Source organism: Poecilia reticulata, chromosome 2, assembly GCF_904066995.2.
Source record: "Poecilia reticulata chromosome 2, P_reticulata-male-v2, whole genome shotgun sequence".
NCBI classification, from domain to species: Eukaryota; Metazoa; Chordata; class Actinopteri; order Cyprinodontiformes; family Poeciliidae; genus Poecilia; species Poecilia reticulata.
This window is the reverse complement of record NC_088831.1, coordinates 1,304,388-1,326,557: the sequence shown is the minus strand read 5'-3', so window position 1 is coordinate 1,326,557 and position 22,170 is coordinate 1,304,388. Positions and strand designations below refer to the sequence as shown.

Here is a 22,170-nt window from a genome sequence, read left to right as displayed (position 1 = left end):
AGGAGACAAGATGTTTCTATCCCTGAAATTATGATGCATAGAATCATATATCTAAATCTACACCATGTAAACACAATAAAAACATGCTTTATCTGTGGCATTGTTCATTAAAACGGCACATTTCTAATGTCCATCCATCCATCCATTTTCTTCCGCTTATCCGGGGTCGGGTCGCGGGGGCAGCAGCTTCAGAAGGGAGGCCCAGACTTCCCTCTCCCCAGCCACTTCTTCCAGCTCCTCCGGGGGAATCCCAAGGCGTTCCCAGGCCAGACGAGAGACGTAATCCCTCCAGCGTGTCCTGGGTCTTCCCCGAGGCCTCCTCCCGGTGGGACGTGCCTGGAACACCTCACCAGGGAGGCGTCCAGGAGGCATCCTTACCAGATGCCCGAGCCATCTCAACTGACTCCTCTCGACATAGAGGAGCAGCAGCTCTACTCTGAGTCCCTCCCGGATGACCGAGCTTCTCACCCTATCTCTAAGGGAGAGCCCAGCCACCCTGAAGAGGAAACCCATTTCGGCCGCTTGTACCCGTGATCTCGTTCTTTCGGTCATGACCCAAAGCTCATGACCATAGATGAGGGTGGGAACGTAGATCGACCGGTAAATCGAGAGCTTCGCTTCTTGGCTCAGCTCTCTCTTCACCACGACGGACTGGTACAGCGCCCGCTTCACGGCAGACGCTGCCCCAATCCGCCTGTCGATCTCCCGCTCCCTTCTTCCCTTATTCGTGAACAAGATCCCCAGATACTTAAACTCCTCCACTTGAGGCAGGACGACCCCCCTGACCCGGAGAAGTCACTCTACTCTTTTCTGGCTCAAGACCATGGCCTCGGATTTGGAGGCACTGAGCCTCATCCCGGCCGCTTCACACTCGGCTGCGAACCGCTCCAGTGAGAGCTGCAGATCACGTTCCGATGAAGCCAACAGGACCACATCATCCGCAAAAAGCAGAGATGCGATCCTAAGGCCACCAAAACGGATCCCCTCAACACCTCGGCTGCGCCTAGAAATTCTGTCCATAAAAGTAATGAACAGAATCAGTGACAAAGGGCAGCCTTGGTGGAGTCCAACTCTCACCGGAAACAAGCCCGACTTACTGCCGGCAATGCGGACCAGACTCTGACACTGGTCATACAGGGACCTGACAGCCCGTATCAAAGGGCCTGGTACCCCATACTCCCGGAGTACCCCCCACCGGGCCCCCCGAGGGACACGGTCGAACGCCTTCTCCAAGTCCACAAAACACATGTAGACTGGTTGGGCGAAATCCCATGCACCCTCCAGGACCCTGCTGAGGGTGTAGAGTTGGTCCAGTGTTCCACGACCAGGACGAAAACCACACTGCTCTTCCTGAATCCGAGGTTCGACTATCCGACGTACCCTCCTCTCCAGGACCCTTGAATAGACCTTACCAGGGAGGCTTAAGAATGTGATCTTCCTGTAATTGGAGCACACCCTCCGGTCCCCCTTTTTGAACAGGGAGACCACCACCCCAGTCTGCCATTCCAGGGGAACTGCCCCCGATGTCCATGCGATATTGCAGAGTCGCGTAAGCCAACACAACCCCGCAACATCCAGAGTCTTAAGGAACTCTGGGCGGATCTCATCCACCCCCGGGGCCCTGCCACCGAGGAGCTTTTTGACCACCTCGGCGATCTCGTCCCCAGAGATTGGAGAGCCCAACCCAGAGTCCCCATGCTGAGCTTCCTCAACAGAAGGCATGTTGGTGGGATTGAGGAGGTCTTCGAAGTATTTCGCCCACCGGCCCACAACGTCCCGAGTTGAGGTCAGCACCATCCCCACTATAAACAGTGTGGGTGCTTCACTGCTTCCCCCTCCTGAGACGCCGGATGGTGGACCAGAATCGCCTCGAAGCCGTACGGAAGTCTGTCTCCATGGCCTCTCCAAACTCCTCCCACGCCCGAGTTTTTGCCTCAGCGACAACCCGAGCCGCATGCCGTTTCGCCCGCCGGTACCCATCAGCTGCTTCTGGAGTCCCACAGCCAAAAAGGCCCGGTAGGACTCCTTCTTCAGCTTGACAGCATCCCTCACCGAAGGTGTCCACCAACGGGTTCGAGGGTTGCCGCCTTGACAGGCACCAACAACCTTGCAGCCGCAGCTCCGATAAGCTGCCTCGGCAATGGAGGTACGGAACATGGTCCACTCAGACTCAATGTCCCCCACCTCCCCCGGAACGTGTTCGAAGTTCTGCTGGAGATGGGAGTTAAAGCTCCGTCTCACAGGGGACTCCGCCAGACGTTCCCAGCAGACCCTCACTACACGTTTGGGCCTGCCAGGTCTGACTGGCTTCCTCCCCCACCACCGGAGCCAACTCGCCACCAGGTAGTGGTCAGTGGACAGCTCCGCACCTCTCTTCACCCGAGTGTCCAAGACATACGGCCGCAAATCCGATGAGACGATGACAAAGTCAATCATCGAACTGCGGCCAAGGGCGTCCTGGTGCCAAGTGCACATATGGACGCCCTTATGCCTGAACATGGTGTTCGTAATGGATTAAATACGATTAAATACGATTAAATACGATCGGTTCGCTTAATGATATTGTAGGTAATGCATTCAGCAAGTACTTTTAATACTTAAGTATTTTTAAAAGCCAGTACTTTTTTACTTTTACTTAAGTACAAATGGTAATGTGGTACTTTTACTTGAGTACATTTTGTCTATATTTGTACTTTTAAGTAAATTTTTTGAGTACTTTCTCCACCACTGTAAGGACAATTTAAATTCAAAAATCCACAAGCCATGATGTGAAGCTAAATAAAGCCATCTAAATGATGAATAAATAGAACAAATTGAGAAAAATGATGGCTCTGATTAGATCACAAAATGTGGAGGAGATGTTACAGGTGAAAAACTATATTGAAAGCTGAACAAACTACTAAATTAATGAAAGATTGATCCTAATGAATAAACGTCAGTTAAGATTTACTAAAAGATCGGGGGTCTTGTGAGGTCTTTATTATACAATAGAAAATGAAAATTCTAATAACATTAATGTTCCTCATTTTTGTTAATGGCAACATTTAGGCAAGAACATTGAAAAATGGTTCAATGTGATGAACACAAATTATGCACAATAATATGACTAACTTTAGGACTGAAGTAGTTTTTCCACACTAAATATTTGATAAATAGGTGGATTTTCCCCAGATAATTTGGATATACATTTCACAGAAAAATCCCCATCTACTGAACAGCAAATAGGCAGGGGTCCATTGTAATGTCATCAATTACTGTTACAAACTTTGGTTTGATGACCTAAATATGAGAAGCTTCAGACTGACAGGAGTTAGGTTAAAGCCACATCTTGTGAAGTTGGTATATTTTTCCTCCAACAGGATCCAGAGGAATCGCAACAAACCAGAAGTTGGACTAGAATTTATTTCAATGTCATTTGTGAATGTCAGCTTCTCATTTTCAACAGTGCATATGCATGTGGGCCACACTTGGCACACCTCAGGGATGTAACCAAGAGAGGCAAAGATTGTAGCAGGAGTTCAGCTTTTATCCATTCTCCATTCTGTACCCTCACTAAAGGTCACTGTATTCAGGTTGTCTGTTTACAAAGGTAAAACAAGGCGATCGACTCGAAACCACTCCTACCTTTTTACTGTCTTTAATCAACCTGTTGGGCCATTAATTTGAACACGTTTTGTTGATTTTTTCCTTAATAAGATGTTTTGGATCAGAGGACGTGCTGGTCTCAACATCCTGGAGACGTTCAGTTTGTCACCTATTGCCGAGATCAACTCAAACCCTTCCACGATCGTAATTGAGCCCCATTGATTAAATATGACTGTAGTTGGAAAACAAACATCAGCGTTAGTAGCTTACCGTGTAACGTCTGGGCAACCGGAGGATCCTGGACGGACAGCAGCGGTGCATGTCTGAAAGATGGCCTCTGATGCAGATCTCCAAGGCTCTCCACTCTCATTCTTTCAGCTCAATGCTCCGTAGAGCTGCCTCTGGATATTGCAGTTCAACTTACGATGTACAGTAAAGTTGCTCTTTATAGTTGGATCACAGCTGGTAGCTACGAAGGCATCCCGAACCTTCAATCGTAAGCCAACTTCAGCGACCGCTTCGTTCAAACTATAAAAGCTCCCGACGGTGAAGCTCTGAGTCCATGAGAGCCACCAACTGAAACACGTTCTGTCTGAGCGGCCACACGAGAACTAAAGCCAGGAGTAATAACACTATTTTCTAATGAAGTTAATGAGCTTCAGCTTATTGATAACCCGTTAGTAGGTCGCCATCTTTCTTGAAGCAAAGTATGGGTGTGACGCTAACCAACCAATAGGGGAAGTTGTAGCCTGATGACGTGCCTCTCCTCATTTGCATTTATTTTTTCCTTAAGTTTTGCGGGGAAATAGAATGTGATAAATAAGAAAATAAGGAAATACTAAATGAATAAGGGGAATTGTAAAATGGGAAAAGTAAAGATTTTTCAAACAAATGTTGAATGAAAAATAGATAAAAGAAAATTGGGTAAATAAAAAAGGGATATATGAGAAATTGATTAATGAAACTGGGAAATAGAAAATCGGGTTAATGGAAAAAGGAAATCAAAAAATGTTTAAATTAAAAAATAGATTAATGAAAAATGGGTAAATAGATAAAGGGATAAATGAAAAATGGACAAATGAAAAATAGATTAATGAAAAATAGATAAATGAAAAAGAGAAATTTATAATCTGAAAAATAAATAAATGAAAAAATTGGGTTAATAAAAAAGGGAAATTGAAAAGTGGTTAATTGAAAAATAAATTAATGAAAAATGGGTAAATGGGTAAAGGGATAAATAAAAAATGGATAAATGAAAAAGAGAAATTGGGAAATTGATAATGTGAAAAATAAAGAAATGAAAAATGGGGTTAATGAAAAAGCTAAATTAAAAAATGGTTAAATAAAAAATAGATTAATGAAAACTGGGTAAATGAAAAATAGATTAATGAAAAAAGGGAAATTGAGAAATTGATAATATGAAAAATAAATAAATGAAAAAATGGGTTAATGAAAAAGCTAAATTATTTATTTAACAAATTATTTATTTCACTCATTTTCTTCATTTTTTGATTTATTTTACTCATTTTTTATTTATTTCACCCATTTATTTATTTATTTAATTTTGGCTGAAATGGCTCTCCATAGATCTCTGCTACCGCTGCTGTTAATCTACCACAGCAGTTTACGGGTTATGTTTCTTTACTTCATACAAACTGTGACTCACAAAATGCACATTTCATTAATAAACTAAACAAAAAAATGTTACTGCTGTCTTTACTTATAAATGAAGACCCTGGCGGTCTGATCCTCGGCTGCAGAATCTGGCTCTTGGGAGGTGGAACGTCACCTCTGTGGTGGGGAAGGAACCGGAGCTAGTGTGCGAGGCTGAGAGGTTCCGGCTAGAAATATTCGGCCTCACCTCGACGCATGGCTCTGGTTCTGGAACCAGTCTCCTTGAGAGGGGCTGGAAGTACTTCCACTCTGGAGTTGCCCAAGGTGAGAGGCGCCGGGCAGGAGGGGGCATACTTGTTGCCCCCCATCTTGGCGCCTGTACGTTGGGATTTACCCCGGTGAACGAGAGGGTAGCCTCCCTCCGCCTACGGGTGGGGGGACGGGTTCTGACTGTTGTCTGTGCTTACGGGCCGAACAGCAGTTCAGATTACCCACCCTTCTTGGAGTCCTTAGAGGGGGTACTGGAGAGTGCCCCTCCTGGGGACTCCCTTGTTCTACTGGGGGACTTCAACATTCACGTGGGCAATGATGGTGAGACCTGGAGGGGCGTGGTTGAGAGGAACGGCCCCCCGATCTGAACTTGAGTGGTGTTCTGTTGTTGGACTTCTGTCCTCGTCACGGATTGTCCATCACGATCACTATGTTGAGGCATAAGGGTGTCCATATGTGCACTTGGCACCAGGACACCCTCGGCCGCGGTTCGACAATCGAGGTCTTGGACACTCGGGTGAAGAGAGTTGCGGAGCTGTCCACTGACCACTACCTGGTGGTGAGTTGGCTCCGGTGGTGGGGAAGGAAGCCGGTCAGACCTGGTAGGCCCAAACGTGTAGTGAGGGTCTGTTGGGAACGTCTGGCGGAGTCCCCTGTGAGACGGAGCTTTAACTCTCATCTCTGGCAGAACTTCGAACACATTCTTGGGGAGGTGGGGGACATTGAGTCTGAGTGGACCGTGTTCCGTACCTCCATTGCCGAGGCAGCATATCGGAGCTGCGTCCGCAAGGTTGTTGGTGCCTGTCGCGCCGGCAACCGTCAAACCCTTTGGTGGACACCTTTGGTGAGGGATGCTGTAAAGCTGAAGGAGTCTTATCGGGCCTTTTTGGCCTGTGGGATTCCAGATGCAGTTTATGGGTACCGGCGGGCGAAGCGGCATGCGGCTCGGGTGGTCGCTAAACTCGGGTGTGGGAGGAGTTTGGAGAGGCCATGGAGAAAGACTTCCGTACGGCTTCGAGGCGATTCTGGTCCACCATCCGGCGTCTCAGGAGGGGAAAGCAGAGCAGCACCAACATTGTTTATAGTGGGGACTGTGTGCTGCTGACCTCAACTCGGGACGTTGTGGGCCGGTGGGCAGAATACTTCGAAGACCTCCTCAATCCCACCAACATGCCTTCTGTTGAGGAAGCTGAGCCTGGGGACTCTGGGTTGGGCTCTCCAATCTCTGGGTATGGGGTTGCCGAGGTGATCAAAAAGCTCCTCGGTGGCAGGGCCCCGGGGGTGGATGAGATCCGCCCAGAGTTCCTTAAGGCTCTGGATGTTGTAGGGTTGTGTTGGCTCACGCAACTCTGCAATATCGCATGGACATCGGGGGCAGTTCCCCTGGACTGGCAGACTGGGGTGGTGGTCCCCCTGTTCAAAAAGGGGGACCGGAGGGTGTGCTCCAATTACAGAGGGATCACACTCTTAAGCCTCCCTGGTAAGGTCTATTCAGGGGTCCTGGAGAGGAGGGTCCATCGGATAGTCGAACCTCGGATTCAGGAAGAGCAGTGTGGTTTTCGTCTTGGTCGTGGAACACTGGACCAGCTCTACACCCTCAGCAGGGTCCTGGAGGGTGCATGGGAGTTCGCCCAACCAGTCTACATGTGTTTTGTGGACTTGGAGAAGGCGTTCGACCGTGTCTCCAGGGGCGTTCTCCGGGAGTATGGGGTACCGGGCCCTTTGTTACGGGCTGTCAAGTCCCTGTATGACCGGTGTCAGAGTCTGGTCCGCATTGCTGGCAGTAAGTCGGGGTCGTTTCCAGTGAGAGTTGGACTCCACCAAGGTTGCCCTTTGTCACTGATTCTGTTCATTACTTTCATGGACAGAATTTCTAGGCGCAGCCGAGGTGTTGAGGGGATCCGTTTTGGTGGCCTTAGGATCACATCTCTGCTTTTTGCGGATGATGCGGTCCTTTTGGCTTCATCAGAAAGTGATCTGCAGCTCTCGCTGGAGCGGTTCGCGGCCGGGATGAGGCTCAGTGCCTCCAAATCCGAGGCCATGGTCTTGAGCTGGAAAAGGGTAGAGTGCCTTCTCCGGGTCAGGGGGGTCTGGGCACGTCCCACTGGGAGGAGGCCTAACACCTCAGCAGTGCAATAGGCTGATTGCCTCCATGTCACGCCGCATTGAAGGCTGCAAAAGGATGCTTGACCAAGTACTGAGTGCATAACTGAACATAATTATTTGAAGGTTGGCTTTTTGGTATTAAAACACTTTTCTGTTATTGTCGGATGACATATGCTAATTTTTTGAGACAGGGATTTTGGGTTTTTATGAGCTGTATGCCAAAATCATCAGTATTAAAACAATAAAAGACCTGAAATATTTCAGTTGGTGTGCAATGAATCTAAAATATAAGACAGTTTAATTTTTATCATTGCATTATGGAAAATAATAAACTTCATCACAATATGCTACTTTTTGAGAAGGACCTGTATGACTGTTTTTGTAAATAAAATGTAATATTAATGCCATGTCATTTTTACATTTGTGGATATATGGTAATGTAAGATCATTTTGATCTACATAATACCCAGTGTCTGCCAACTAAAGTGTGTATTTAACACCAGTGAAGAAACTTTTAACGGTATATTGTGATATAGACCTATCAACAGAAACTCATTGGTGAAAAACTAAATTCTTCTAATGGGCTTCACATACCAACATTTATTTTTCCATCTGGGTAGTATGTCACCATGTCAAGGGTTTCCTGGGGAGGAGGTGTCATGACACCTACATCGGAGAGGTGTTTACATCAGCCTCTCCCCCACCCATTTAAAATCTATTCACACAACATGCAACTCTCCTGGTGAGCTGACGGAGAGAAGCTTGGGTTCTTTCCACATCTCTGTTCCCTGTTCAGAACCTGGGGCTGGAGGCAGGGAGAAGGACCTGGACTGTTAATGCGAGGGATGTGGTGGTCTGTTTGTGTCCACCCCAAAATGAAGAGGACCATGAAGGAGAATGAAAAAGATCTCCTGGGTCTGGAGGTCAGACCTGGGGATGGGGCGTGTCAGTGGGTGTAAGGCCTCAAAATCCATAGGAATATTGCAACGCAAGAATCTCCACAAGTAGAATATATTAACTATGTAACTGACATGTTCTGTCTCTGTTTATTGTTTCAATAGCATCTACACTCATAGAGTTTATTCTACATCAACGGCTGAATCACTTTGTGTTAATTAGTTCGGAAACAGGTGTAATCAATAAACTGACCAGTAAGAGTATGTTGCATGAAATAATGTCTTTTAATTTTTTTCAAACAACAAAAAAAATCTTCTAATAAAGAGAAAATAACATAAATATTCCTCAAAAATAATCTAGTGTTTTATCTTCAATCGTTCCTCTCCCATGGTCTTTGTCCTGTTCCTTATTTCTCCATTTGTTTTATCCTGGCAGGGCCATTAACTCATAAATTCAATACAGGCCACCTCAACACTATTTGTCTTCTGCCGATAGACAACAAGATGGGATGACGGAGCAGAGAGGAGGATCAATGGCTCCCCTGACTGTCAGTCCGCTCACTTGTTTTCACATCCATTTACCAGCTGCCTCTCCCACCTTATCTCCATTCCCTTCCCTTTTTCTCTTTTTTTTGTCTGGTCAAAACCCAGGAAACTGTTGTGTTTGTAAGAAAACACGTTAATATGTTAGGCCCTTGCACTCCTGGGTATAAACTGAAAAAGTTAACATATATTTTCTACTTTCTACATCTTACTTGGAACTATTTCTTCATTTAAACAAAGAACCTGTTACCAAAGTCTTGCAGAGAAGCTATAATTCCTATTATTGTCGTTGGGTCATTAATTTGAAAACGTTTTGTTGATTTTTTAGTTGTACTTTAATAGTTACGAACGTTTTAACCCAGTCAGAGGACTTGCTGCTCTCAGCCTCCTGGCGGCGTTCAGTTTGTCACCTGATGCTGAGATCGACTCAAAGCCTTCAGAGATCGATGTATTGTATCGCTGCTCTAGCAAAGCACGAACAGTTGAGAAGCAATATGAAATGGAAAAAAAGTTACTTCTTAACTGATTAAGTGGTGTTTTAGAATGTTCTTGAAAAACTAATCAGTCACGGATGATTAGTGGGTGAACTCACGGCTGCACAGTGAACCCATTGATATTCTTTACAGCAGACAGCCGCTCCCCTCTCTTGCAGGTACTGCGTACCCCCGCTAAATCTTTTAGGGGTACGCAGTACCCTGCCGTACCCCCTTACTTTCACCCCTGGTTATAATGATGATAATGTAACATGATGTTATATCATAACATGTTGCATGTTATAATCATGTAATATTATAACATGTTACAATATTAAATTACATGTAATGTTACATGTACAACTTTGTACATGTAACAAAGTTGTAAATGGTTATTTACCATTATGACATTTACCATGTTATAATGGTAAATAACATATTACATTACATAAATAACATATATTACATAACATTATAACTATATATATATAGTTATATAGAGAAATATATAACTAGCAGGGGTGTTGCTTTGATTCTTCCATGCATGTTTTGAGAAATCCTTTAATCTCCCATGGCAACCATTCAGCTGTGAAAAACACCTGGGTGGACTGAATGCTGACTTTGAGCACATTGAGAAGTGCATACATAAGCCTGATTGACAAAACCTTATTCCTGGCTGTGGATTTTTGTTTCTGATGAGGAATGATGCATTTCTACAGAAAGTCATTTGCAGAAATGCATCACTCCTGGTCAGAAACAAACAACCACAGGAAGAAGGCAGAGAAGCTCCATTTTTTCACAAATGCTCTCTCAGTATCATACTGTCATGACAAACATATTGTTAATAAAAGTTACATACGTACTGCTGCTTTCAATGTGCAAACTTGGATCTTATTTTTTCTCTCCCTGACTGTGCTTATCACACACTACCACACACACACAAACACGACACACACACACTCAGGTCATGCCCTTCTCATGTTTCCTCTGACACATTGTAATAGATTTCGCTGTTCTTCCACACCACATCTAAGTGGCCTCACCTTTCACTGAAAACAAATCAGTCCTTCCCTAAGTCTGACACACACACCCACGCATGCACACTTTTTTTGACCACTACCTCCTTTTCTTCACACATTTCACATCTTTCTCTCCGTTTTCCATTTTATTCCCATCTCTGACCTTCCACATCTTTCTTCTCTCATCTGTCTCCCATGGGTGTTCTCCTCTTCCTGTTTGCCAAGCCCACCATCCTTTTCTCTCTGCTCTATCTCTCCCCACTCTATGCCCTTCTGTAAACTCACTCTCTGCTGGTTAATGTTTTGAAACAAACAGCTTTCGACAAACACTGAAATGGGCTGGTTGTGATTTTATTCTTAACTGAAATCAATATCAATACAGCAGATAGCATATTCAGTTGCTGTGTTTTAGTTTGGTATGAAAGTATTTCATGACTATTTAGTAGTAGACTGCTTTAGAGAGAATGATTTTTAATTGGTAAGCACTAAAAATGTATTCCTCCTACTTTCAGTTTCAAAGGTCTGTTTTTAAATATTTGACCTTCATTTTCATGGTGCCAAGCATGTTCAAACTAATATAAATTTGATATTACAAAATAAAATGATACACTTTTGATGCAGCAGACGTATCAGGTAGCCAAGAAATCTCTAAAGAGATTTTCATCAGTTTGTAATTATAATGTTATACTACAAATAATTCACTCAAAATATTTTCCATTGATATTTTGTATATTGGAAATGGACAACATTTAGAAATATTACATGTTAATGATTAAGAATTGATAGCATAAAAAAATGCAAACAAATACTAGCTATGTAATTATATATATTATATATATTGGACACTAATGGGCATATATATATATATATATATATATATATATATATATATATATATATATATATATATATATATAATAAAAACACTGAACAATTAAGATTGTAAAAACTCAAGAACTATTCACTCAGAATAAAGAAACTAGTATATTATTTGGAATATTATTTCCCCCAATTATCCCTTGTGAAATGTACCATGTGAATTTTGACTCTTTGACTCCATGTAATCCCAGTGCCACCATTTTGCAGGTGAAATTAGATGGTGACATTAGATTTTACATTAAAGTCTGGCCTTTTTGTTGCAGCTTTTTCCAGCTGTAACAAAAAGGCAATTTTGTACAAGTTAGATTTTTACAGAGATCATTCAAGCCCACCCCTTTAATTATGGTATCATGATGTATTTTCGGGTCAGACAGGCTGGCCTCTCTCACCTTCATTTTGTCCAAAATGGAGCGACTCATCTTTTCACTCTTGGTCTCGATCCCACAGGCATATCACTTCTGTGCTGAGTGCTCTTCATTATCTCCCTGTGTGCTACAGAATTGATTTCTATATTCTTATAAGAAGAATATAAAAATTTGTGAATGCTTGTGAATGTTTTAATGGCCTCGCTCCACTCTGTCTCAGACTTGCACTCTTCACATCCTCTAAGTTCAGCTGACCAGCTGCTCTACAGAGATGAGGCTGAAGTTCAAAGGTGACTGGACTTTTGTGGTATCAGGACCTAAGTTTTAGAACGGGTATTCATGTTAGGCAGGTTCCTTCACTGGGCTCTTTGAAATCTTTTTGAAGACCCATCTTTTTTCTCTAGTGTTCAATAAAGCATGAGTTTTTTTTTCTCCGAGTTGTTGCGTTATCAATCATTGTCTTCATATTAAATGGAAATTACACTACCAATTTTTCCACTTTATTTTTAATTAACTTAAACTAATCAAATTAATTTGTATTTTTACTTATTCTGTGAATGTTCTTTGAACAATCATGTTTTTTAATGTATTTTATAACTAAATTAGGATTACCAATTTAAACTATTGTAGCTTGATGTAACCTTCTAATACACTGTAACTGCAATATGGAAAAATGTCCACAAAATTATGGAGGTATAGAAAAATTATTAAGCCACTTATTAATCAACACTAAGGAGAACTTTTAAGAACTGAAAATCGAGAAAACATAGAGATTTGTCTAATATATGTGTGTCACTGGTTTTGAGCTTATGCATAAAAACTGTCATCCTGGTCAATTAAAAATCAATGGTGTCATATAGTACAATACTGCCCTCTAGTGGTGAGTGACATAGACAATCTCCAGTAAACAAGGTGAAGGTTTTCTCAGCTGAATGCTGTAAAAAAAATAATAAAATGGAGATCTATTTATTTACATTAAAAAGCTTAACTGCAGTTTCACAACATAGTACCACCAATAACCATTTCGGCAAAGGTGTCCCTGGTGAAAAATAAATATACTAAGCATGTTAAATTTAGCATACTTGAATCCACACTAATCATCAGTATACTTGAAGTATGTCATTTTGGAACAACTAATTTTGTGTATTTTAATACTAATTAAATCGTAGAAAATCACTGGTGTCATATAGTACAATACTTCCTTCCCTCTAGTCGTTTAAAGTATACTAAGTGTATTATCATGTGCTTTATTGGAACAACTAAAGTTATACTTTGTATGCTTCAAGTTTACAGCTTTTTATGTAATATAAACGTGCCTGATTAGTATATCTTAAGTGTACTATTTTTGTGATTAAATTACATTTAAAATATATTTTGAATGTGTTCTAAGTATATAAACATTAAATATTTTGACCCTGTATTCTGACGCGAACACAGTCGTCAGCGACAGATATCGACAGTCTACATTTTCACTCACGGGAGTCGAAATCTGTCGATTGTGGAATCCTTGGAGGGGGGAAGTGGCGGTGCGGGGGAGCGAGAGGTGTTAACGACTCTACTTAGCATAGAATAGCCTAGCATATGCAAAGGTGCTGCAGAAGATTCTCAGTCATTGGATGAAAAAAAAATGACATCACAGTTCATCATTGACATGTCTTTATAAATAAATCCCGCCCCAATCATTAAAATTTTTAATGCTGTATTTTAAAAATCTATATAAAAATAAATGCTGTATTAAAATAGATTATTTGATATTGCTTATATCAACATGTTCATATATGAGGAACATAAAAGAGACACAGAAGTTTTTTTTTAATTTATTTCATTTTGTTTTTATACTGTTTGCACACAAAATAAGACATAAATGCTTGTCCATTTCTGGACCATCTGGAAGTGTTTTTTTGTCCAAACATGAACATTATGCTGCTTCAGGACAGGCCCAACGTCTCTCCTGTAGCGTAAACCTGACGGCTTTTCCCGTCTTGTAGTCCTGATGTTCTCAACCAGCCATTATACAGTCGGGAATCAACGCAGTGATTAATTATACATACCGGCTTCATGACTTCGTCCTCAGATCCGTCCGCCATGTTGTAGATCTTTACTGCGTTCCACACTCTGCCTTGCTGCGTTATAACAAAATAAATAAGATAACCGGATAATCAGTTTTCCTTACAAATATGCGAGTGTTCACTATTCACCAAATGTGAAATCATAACTTACTGAATTTCTCTTGGTCCTGGTGGACTCAGAGCTCCTCGGCACCGTGGTCTGAGGTCTGGCTGGTTCTGCTTGGCCATTTTTCAGGTCTGAAAATATCAAAGATGATGCGAGTATTTTTAAAAGTTCAGAACATCACATGTCATAGAGATTACAGTACAAAATCTCACCCTACACTTGTTTCGGCATTAAGAAAACGACAGACCGCTTTCTGTAAGAAACAACCAAAGCAACTGGCCTCGCTCCACGTGTTATTTATTAAAGCTTTCTTACCGTGAGTTCGGTCTTGTTGGACCGCCGCGGTGTCATCTGTTGTTTTCCGCCGGATCATTGCTAAATATCAAAACGATACTGAAAAGGTAACTCCATGAAATAGGACTTTTTCCACCATTTCACACAACGCACGGGTATTTTCGTTCATGTTGGGTGTAGCAGTTAGCACTCATTAGCACCAGTGCAAATCTTCCTCTGGAGTTTAATGGCGGCTGCTTGACCAACTATGAAAGCTCATTACTGCCACCAACTGGACTGGAGTGTTAAATGAAAGTTGACAGAAAAAAATACATTCTAAAAGTTATTTTTTCAAAAGTTACGTGACAGTATATTTTATTTTTATTATAATTAATTATATGTTTATTTACTCAATTCTACTTTGAGCTGTCTCCTTTTTAGTTTATACAGAATATGATTCATAATCCGTGATTTATATTTAAGCTTAACTAACAAAACTTTTCAACCGATTTACCGGTTGATCTACGTTCCCACCCTCATCTATGGTCATGAGCTTTGGGTCATGACAGAAAGAACGAGATCACGGATACAAGCGGCCGAAATGGGTTTCCTCTTCAGGGTGGCTGGGCTCTCCCTTAGAGATAGGGTGAGAAGCTCGACCATCCAGGAGGGACTCAGAGTAGAGCCGCTGCTCCTCCACGTCGAGAGGAGCCAGTTGAGGCTCGGGCATCTGGTCAGGATGCCTCCTGGACGCCTCCCTGGTGAGGTGTTCCGGGCACATCCCACCGGGAGGAGGCCTCGGGGAAGACCCAGGACACGCTGGAGGGATTACGTCTCTCGGCTGGCCTGGGAACGCCTTGGGATTCCCCCGGAGGAGCTGGAAGAAGTAGCTGGGGAGAGGGAAGTCTGGGCCTCCCTCCTGAAGCTGCTGCCCCCGCGACCCGACCCCGGATAAGTGGAAGAAGATGGATGGATGGATGGACATTAGAAATGTGCCATTTTAATGAACAATGCCACAGATAAAGCATGTTTTTATTGTGTTTACATGGTGTAGATTTAGATATATGATTCTATGCATCATAATTTCAGGGATAGAAACATCTTGTCTCCTGTCCTAACAGCATGAACTTCACTTTTTTTGCCACTAGTGGCATTTATTTTGAAAGAAATAAATGCCAACAATCTACCACTCTGGAACATGTTTTTTATTATTATTTTTGATTAAGTTGTGCAATTCCTCTCACCACAAGATAAATCTTCAGATAGGAGGAATGTCAAAGTAAGATCACGTTTCACAAAAGTCTATTGTATGTATTCATGCATATTCTTCTTTTATATCATCAATTCAACCAGTTTTTCAGTGCTCTAACACACATGTAATATATATTTTAATGGATAAGATAGATTGTTTTAATATTCTTTCTCCAAACATACTTCTTTATGGTGATCAGAAGGTAAAAAAGAGTTGGCTACAAAATGAATAAGAGTCAAAAGGCGGTGCTCAACAGTTGATTTGCATTTGCATGGCACTCAGCAACTTCATTTAAATACAAAAACCTCTGCTAGGCACACGGGGAAGGGGGACTGGGGTAATGGGGGAACACGGACACACAGTGTTTTTGACCATTTTTGGCAGTGTTTGACTGACTAAAACCTCTTGCTGAAAGCCCTCAATCTCCATGCGCACGGCAGAACAAGGTGTCAACAGCTGACGAAAATCCCATTTTCCATCCTGTGATGTTTTAATACAATGTTACAGTATTCCAGTATTACTGCAGACAAACTGACATTTCTCTTTCCTAAGAACAGTGAGGATCAACAACAGAACCATTCACTGAACTTTGCAGAAACCTATAAAAAATAAAACAATAAGACAATTAAACCGAGAAAGCACTTGTATTTTAAAGAGTACAATTTTAAGACGTTGTGAACTCGCTATGTATGTGGCATCATCAGAACTGATTATGATTGGGACCAAGTCATAATTTGGTCCCAATCATATTATTGGGACCAAACAGTGGCACAAAACCCTGTCTGGAGGGGGCGGCGCGCTGATGATGTCTTCGCATACACTTCAGCGCGCCTTACGCTCCTTCACCTCGCGCACATAATGGGATAAATGTAGGGAGTTTTACCCTTCACGTGTCTTCTTCCCAGGGGGAAAGGAGGGAGGAAGAGCGAGCGTATGTTTTCTACGCTCTTTTCACCCTGACGTACCTTCCTTGATTGATTGATAGTGTTGAGAAAAATTATTATTTTGAGTGTTTAACATAGTTTAAACCTTTTAGAACAAATTTCTTAAGTTTGAACAGGTTTGTGTTAGTGATTTAAAACCCGAAGAACTATTGCTGGGTTAAGTATTTAAAGTACAAAGGAGAATAGAGGATCTGCAAGAGAATTTCGGCTCAGACCCCTGGAGTCTTATCATTAAAGACAGGACGTCATAAATTAACATATGCAGGAAGGTGGAGGAAAGAATCACTTGAATTACTCTGAGAAGGGGAACTTTGGTCGGTTCACGTAACCAGGATAAGAAGTCTTCCAAACTAACATCTGACATGGTGAAAAAACTGAATATAACATAAAATGTTTTAAATCACTAACATTTAATTTGTAAGACATTTTTCTTAGTTATTAATAACATGTTTTGACTAAAAATTCTATTATCTTGTTTTAGAATTAATTTAGTTAATGATGAATGTATTTGAAATTTTATTATTTCTGACTATATTAGAGTCACATGAAAATGATTTGTTTAGTATTAGAAAATACTTAGGTTTATGGTGAATGAATGTCTTAATTCTTATTTGTTTCTAATTCATAATTAGAAACAGGAATTGTACTTCATTATTTTCTGTTTATTATCTATTGCTTTTGGTTTGATATCAGGACTAAACTTTGGAGATGCTGAGTTCAGAAGAACAAATTGGGTTTCTGGAGAACTTTTCATTGAATTAAAATACAGAATTAAAGGTTTGTTCCTGGCAGAGCAGAAGAGAAACCAGAATTTCACAGCTACCTGTGAGGTTCATTCATCTGTTTCTCTTTGCCCAGATGGCTGTAGAGCCGGATAGTGTTAAGAAAATAAATTTAAAATAAGTTAGTTTTAGAATTTATCATGATTTGATTGAAATACCAATTATAGTTTTAAAATTTATAACATATTCTGACCTATTGATATATTTTACTGTAGTTAAAGCAGATGGTTTGTCAAGATCTCTGATCTGCTCTTTGTCTGTTGGGAAACAATCAGTAGGAAGTTCTAGCTTTTCACACTGATCTGTGAAAGCCATAAACCACCATGAATTCAGAGAGTCTGCTTCCACCTTATTTAACAAAAGATGTTTGATCTTGTGAACAAATTGCGGGACTTTTTCTAAATTTAAAAGGGCCAGAGATGCCTTCCAGTTGGTCAAGTAGAGATACGGAGCTTGTTTTGGGTCGCCTCCAGCAGGAAGGCCTGAAGGCAAAGTTGGAGAAATGCTCATTTTTCCAGCCCCAGGTCAAATATTTGGGTCATGTCATCTCCCATGAGGGTGTTTCTACAGACCCTTCAAAGATTGAGGTGGTGGCTGAGTGGAGGCACCCTCAACATGTAACTGAACTACGATCCTTTTTAGGTTTTGCTAGTTATTACCGGCGGTTTGTTGCGGGTTTTGCCAAATTAGCCGCCCCTCTACATAAGTTGGTGGCGGACGTTGCTGGAGCTAAGCATAAAAAAGCTTCTGGAAAGACTTTAGATGGGAGTTGGACTCCTCAGTGTGCAGAAAGCTTTGAAGCCTTAAAGGCCAAGCTAGTCTCTGCTCCAGTGCTTGCATATGCTGATTTCTCCAAACCTTTTATCTTGGAGACTGATGCAAGCTACAATGGTCTAGGGGCAGTATTGTCACAGGAGACAGAGGGTGGTATCAGACCCATTGCCTATGCCAGTCGTGGTCTTCGGCCCACTGAACGCAATATGAAAAATTACAGTTCCATGAAATTGGAACTTCTGGCGCTCAAGTGGGCCATGACTGAAAAACTTAGGGAATACTTGCTTGGGCAGAAGTGTCAGGTTTTCACAGATAATAACCCACTGAGTTATCTTCAGTCTGCTAAGCTCGGAGCGCTTGAGCACAGGTGGGTTGCCCAACTTGCTGCGTTTGATTTTGAAATAAAATATAGATCTGGTCGTAGTAATGGAAATGCGGATGCCCTATCTAGACAGTATTTAACATCTTCCGAGCTAGCAACTCAATTGCTACCAGGCAGTTCTGTCCCACTGGCCCTCCAGCATATTGTAGGCCCACACTGTGCCAGCCAAGCCTTGATTTGTGCTTTGCCAGGACGCTCATTGTCTGAAATTTGTATTCTGCAGGCGAATGACCCTTGTTTGAAGGAGGTCCTGGTTTTTTGGAAAAGGTGGGCATGACCTACTCCAACAGAACGGCGTGGCCTGTCTAGGCAGACACTGGCTCTTCTTCAGCAGTGGGATCGGTTAAGAGAAAGAGGAGGAGTACTGTACCGTCGGTTCTTACGGCCCGATGGTGGGGAAGAAAACCTCCAATTACTCCTGCCTATAGCACTTAAGGAGCAAGTCCTTGAACAGCTTCATCAGGAGCATGGCCACCAGGGTATTGAGAGAACCCTTGAGCTGGTGCGCCAGCGATGCTTTTGGCCAGGGATGTCTTCCGACATCAAGCAGTGGGTGCAGCAGTGTGAAAGGTGTCAGGTGGCTAAGGACTCTGCACCAGCATCCCACAGTTTTATGGGACATTTGCTTGCCTCTCGCCCCAATGAAATATTGGCTATTGATTTTACGTTGCTTGAACCATCTCGTAATGGGGTTGAGAATGTCCTTGTTATGACAGACGTGTTCACCAAGTATACTATAGCTGTTCCCACCCGTGATCAACGAGCTTCCACTGTGGCTAAAGTAATTACCCAGGAGTGGTTTTATAAGCTTGGCGTGCCAAGCCGCATACATTCAGATCAGGGAAGGTGTTTTGAGAGTGCCATTTTCCAGCAGCTTTGTTGGCTGTACAGTGTCGGGAAATCTCGAACCACGGCATACCACCCTGCTGGGAATGGTCAATGCGAACGGTTCAATCGTACTTTACATAACCTCCTTAGAACCCTTCCACAGTCTCAAAAACAGGATTGGGCTGCTTGTCTCCCTCAAGTACTTTTCTCATACAACACCACACCCCATCAAAGCACTGGGGAGTCGCCCTTTTTCCTGATGTTTGGGCGGGAGCCGAATCTTCCAGTGAACTTTGCCCTCAGTCGAGTACCTGACCCACTTCCTGGGACAGTGCAAAACTGGGTTGCAGAGCATTGTTCAAAGCTCAAAATAGCTTTTTCCGTTGCCCATGATCGACTGGTGGTGAATGCTAGTCGCAGGAAGGCAACACATGATCTTAGGGTTAGGGAAGCCCCTCTGCAGATTGGCCAGGTGGTCTACCTATGAGATCATAATTTCAGGGGACGCCATAAAATTCATGACCTCTGGCATTCTGACCCATTTCAAGTGCTGAAGGTTCCTGTTGGCGACAGCCCAGTCTACACCATTGCTCCAGTTTCTAATTTGCATGCACATCGTAATGTGCATCGGGACATGCTTAAAGCTCAAGTCATCTCAGGCCCCATGCCTCAATCTTATAAGACCGGACCATCTCCTCAGGTCAATTCAGATAGCAACTCTTCTATTGATGGTGATGTCTGGGTTGTGGCTCCATCAACTTCTTCTCTTCCAACTTCTGTGGTTCCATCTGACCCAGACCCTTCTAGCCAGGCTGGCATTGCTCCCTCGGAGACTGCAACAGTAAGAGAAAATGGTAATCAAGTCACAGAGGAAGCAGCAAGAGGTACTGATTGTTCAGTCTTGCGTCGAACTACTCGTGTGACTGCCGGGAAGCATTCCAATGTCCATCATCTTCCCTGAGCGCTTGATGAGTCATCTTCCTGATTGGTGTAGGGTTTAAATTACTGTGTTTTCTGGGAAGGTAGTGTCTTGTTGTCGTCGGGCCGTCGACAAAGAAAGGGGGGGAAGAATGTGGTATGTTGGTGCAGATTCACCTTTAAGGTGAGTGGTGGGCGGCACCAATGTAGCCTTTAAAGCCAGGTGTGTGGGTTGCGTGCTCACATGCAATTGTTTTGGGCTGTGGAGACGGCGTTGCGTGAGCTCCCGTGATCCTGTCCTTCTATAAGCATCAAATAATGGTCTCCAGGATGAATGTGGTTGTGTTGATGGTCCCATTTTGCTCTCTGGGAGTGCGTGTGGTCAGGCACGCGTCTTGGGCGTGGAGTTCTTAACCGAGATCCTGAGGTGTTCGGGACTTGGCGGTGGATTGTTGTATGATTTTCCCGCTCCCTCCTCCTGCCGCTTTCTGGTGCGCGCACCTGGCCTAATTGTTTGTGGCGCAAGGGGAGCGCAGCCACGCCAACGCCGTTGTTTTGTCCATGCTTTTGTTTCGTCTTTTCAGCTGGGTGTCATTTACTCAATTAATGAGTTATTCTTTATTTTGGCCAGGGTTCAACCGTTTCTGGTGAGTCCCTCTATAATTTTTCAGTACGTTTATTTATAATTTGTATTCTTTTTTTTGTTTTGTTTTGTTTGCATGTATGTTTAATTTGTCGATTGTTTGCATGAGTTGTTTTGTTGTTTAGCCTGTTCGTTGTTTTGCTTGTTTTGTTTTGCTGTTCATCTGCTTTGCATGTTTTTCTTTGTTTTCTGGATTAATTTCTTGTTTAGTTATTAATTGGGTTGGAAAACAACTTGCCGCTGAAGAGTTAACGTATAATAGGTATTTTGTGAAGTTTGTAAACTGTCTCTTTTAAAGTATCTATTTCATTGTAGGCCTATTTTAAATTTTTGGTAGAAAATAAATCATTCATTTTTAAAAAAAACATTATGATCCACCTCTCTTTGTTGTCCCGACCTGGCGTGGCCTTTCTGTAGATGTTTGAAGCTGATTAGTCCTGGTTCTAAGACATCAGGTGGCGTTGTTGGTTGCAATATTTAAAAATTTAATAGCAGACACCGCTTTCGCCACACAAGGTTTACAACAGTCACCCCATAGTTGCCAACTTAGTGACTTTTTCACTATATTTCGCACAAACGAGCACACACACCCACACATATGTGCACAAATTCAGCAAGTCGCGTTTTTTAAAGATCGGTGATTGGCCAGAAAATTGCTATGGGTGCACCGCTGTTTTACTTTTTCAAATAGCGATCTGTCTGTAGAATGGCTGATTACTGTAATCAATGTAAAGATCATTACGACAAACAAAATACATTTAGTAGTTATTAAAGAAGTACTTGAACATCTTGAATATGTCACATATTTTACAGCACATTCCTAAGGTGGTGGCCCTGAGGCTCTGGAACACTCTCCCTCTATCAATGCGCTGCTCCGAGTCAAATGACGCATTTAAAAAAAGTCTCAAGAGTTATCTCTTTAGACTGGCTTTTGGTTATTTTTGTTAATTGATTTTATATTCTTTTATTGATGTGTTTCCTTTTTTGTAAAGCACTTTGTGATTTTTATGTCTGAAACGTGCTATATAAATAAAGTTTACTTACTTAAGGAAGAAAAACTTGACAATGTTCTCTATTGGTCCTCTATGTACAGTATTTATCCTTCATATCTATCTTTTTTATGTCTCCCTCCCTCTTTCAATTTTTATCAACTGTATCTTTCTCTGTGATCATCAGGTTTATTTTCTTACCAAGCTCAGATAGAAAGGAAATATTCTGACTTCTGTCAGAGTATTTCCCCTCTGACAGAAAAACCTGGTCAAAACTTTTATTCGATGATGACTGGATTTAGCTGCATCTCAGGGCAGGACATGATACACCTGAGCTATTTTGTGAACCTTGGATCTTCGCCTGTAGCAGTAGACAGTTCCTCCCGCTGCTGCTAAATACATTTAAAAATATGCTAGTTTTAAAACTTAACATGTCTTGATTGAAATAGCCTAATTATAG

The 22,170-nt window shown here is 42.3% G+C and overlaps 1 long non-coding RNA gene across 1 annotated transcript; it reads right to left on the bottom strand.

Moving 5' to 3' along the window:
* Positions 1 to 13,562: 13,562 nt before the first annotated feature.
* On the bottom strand, positions 13,563 to 14,660 carry LOC145554109 (uncharacterized). The gene is made up of 3 exons (XR_014090149.1): positions 14,241 to 14,660; positions 13,971 to 14,056; positions 13,563 to 13,873 (listed from the first exon to the last, which is right to left on the bottom strand). It is a non-coding gene; the product is annotated as an uncharacterized LOC145554109 (long non-coding RNA).
* Positions 14,661 to 22,170: the final 7,510 nt, after the last annotated feature.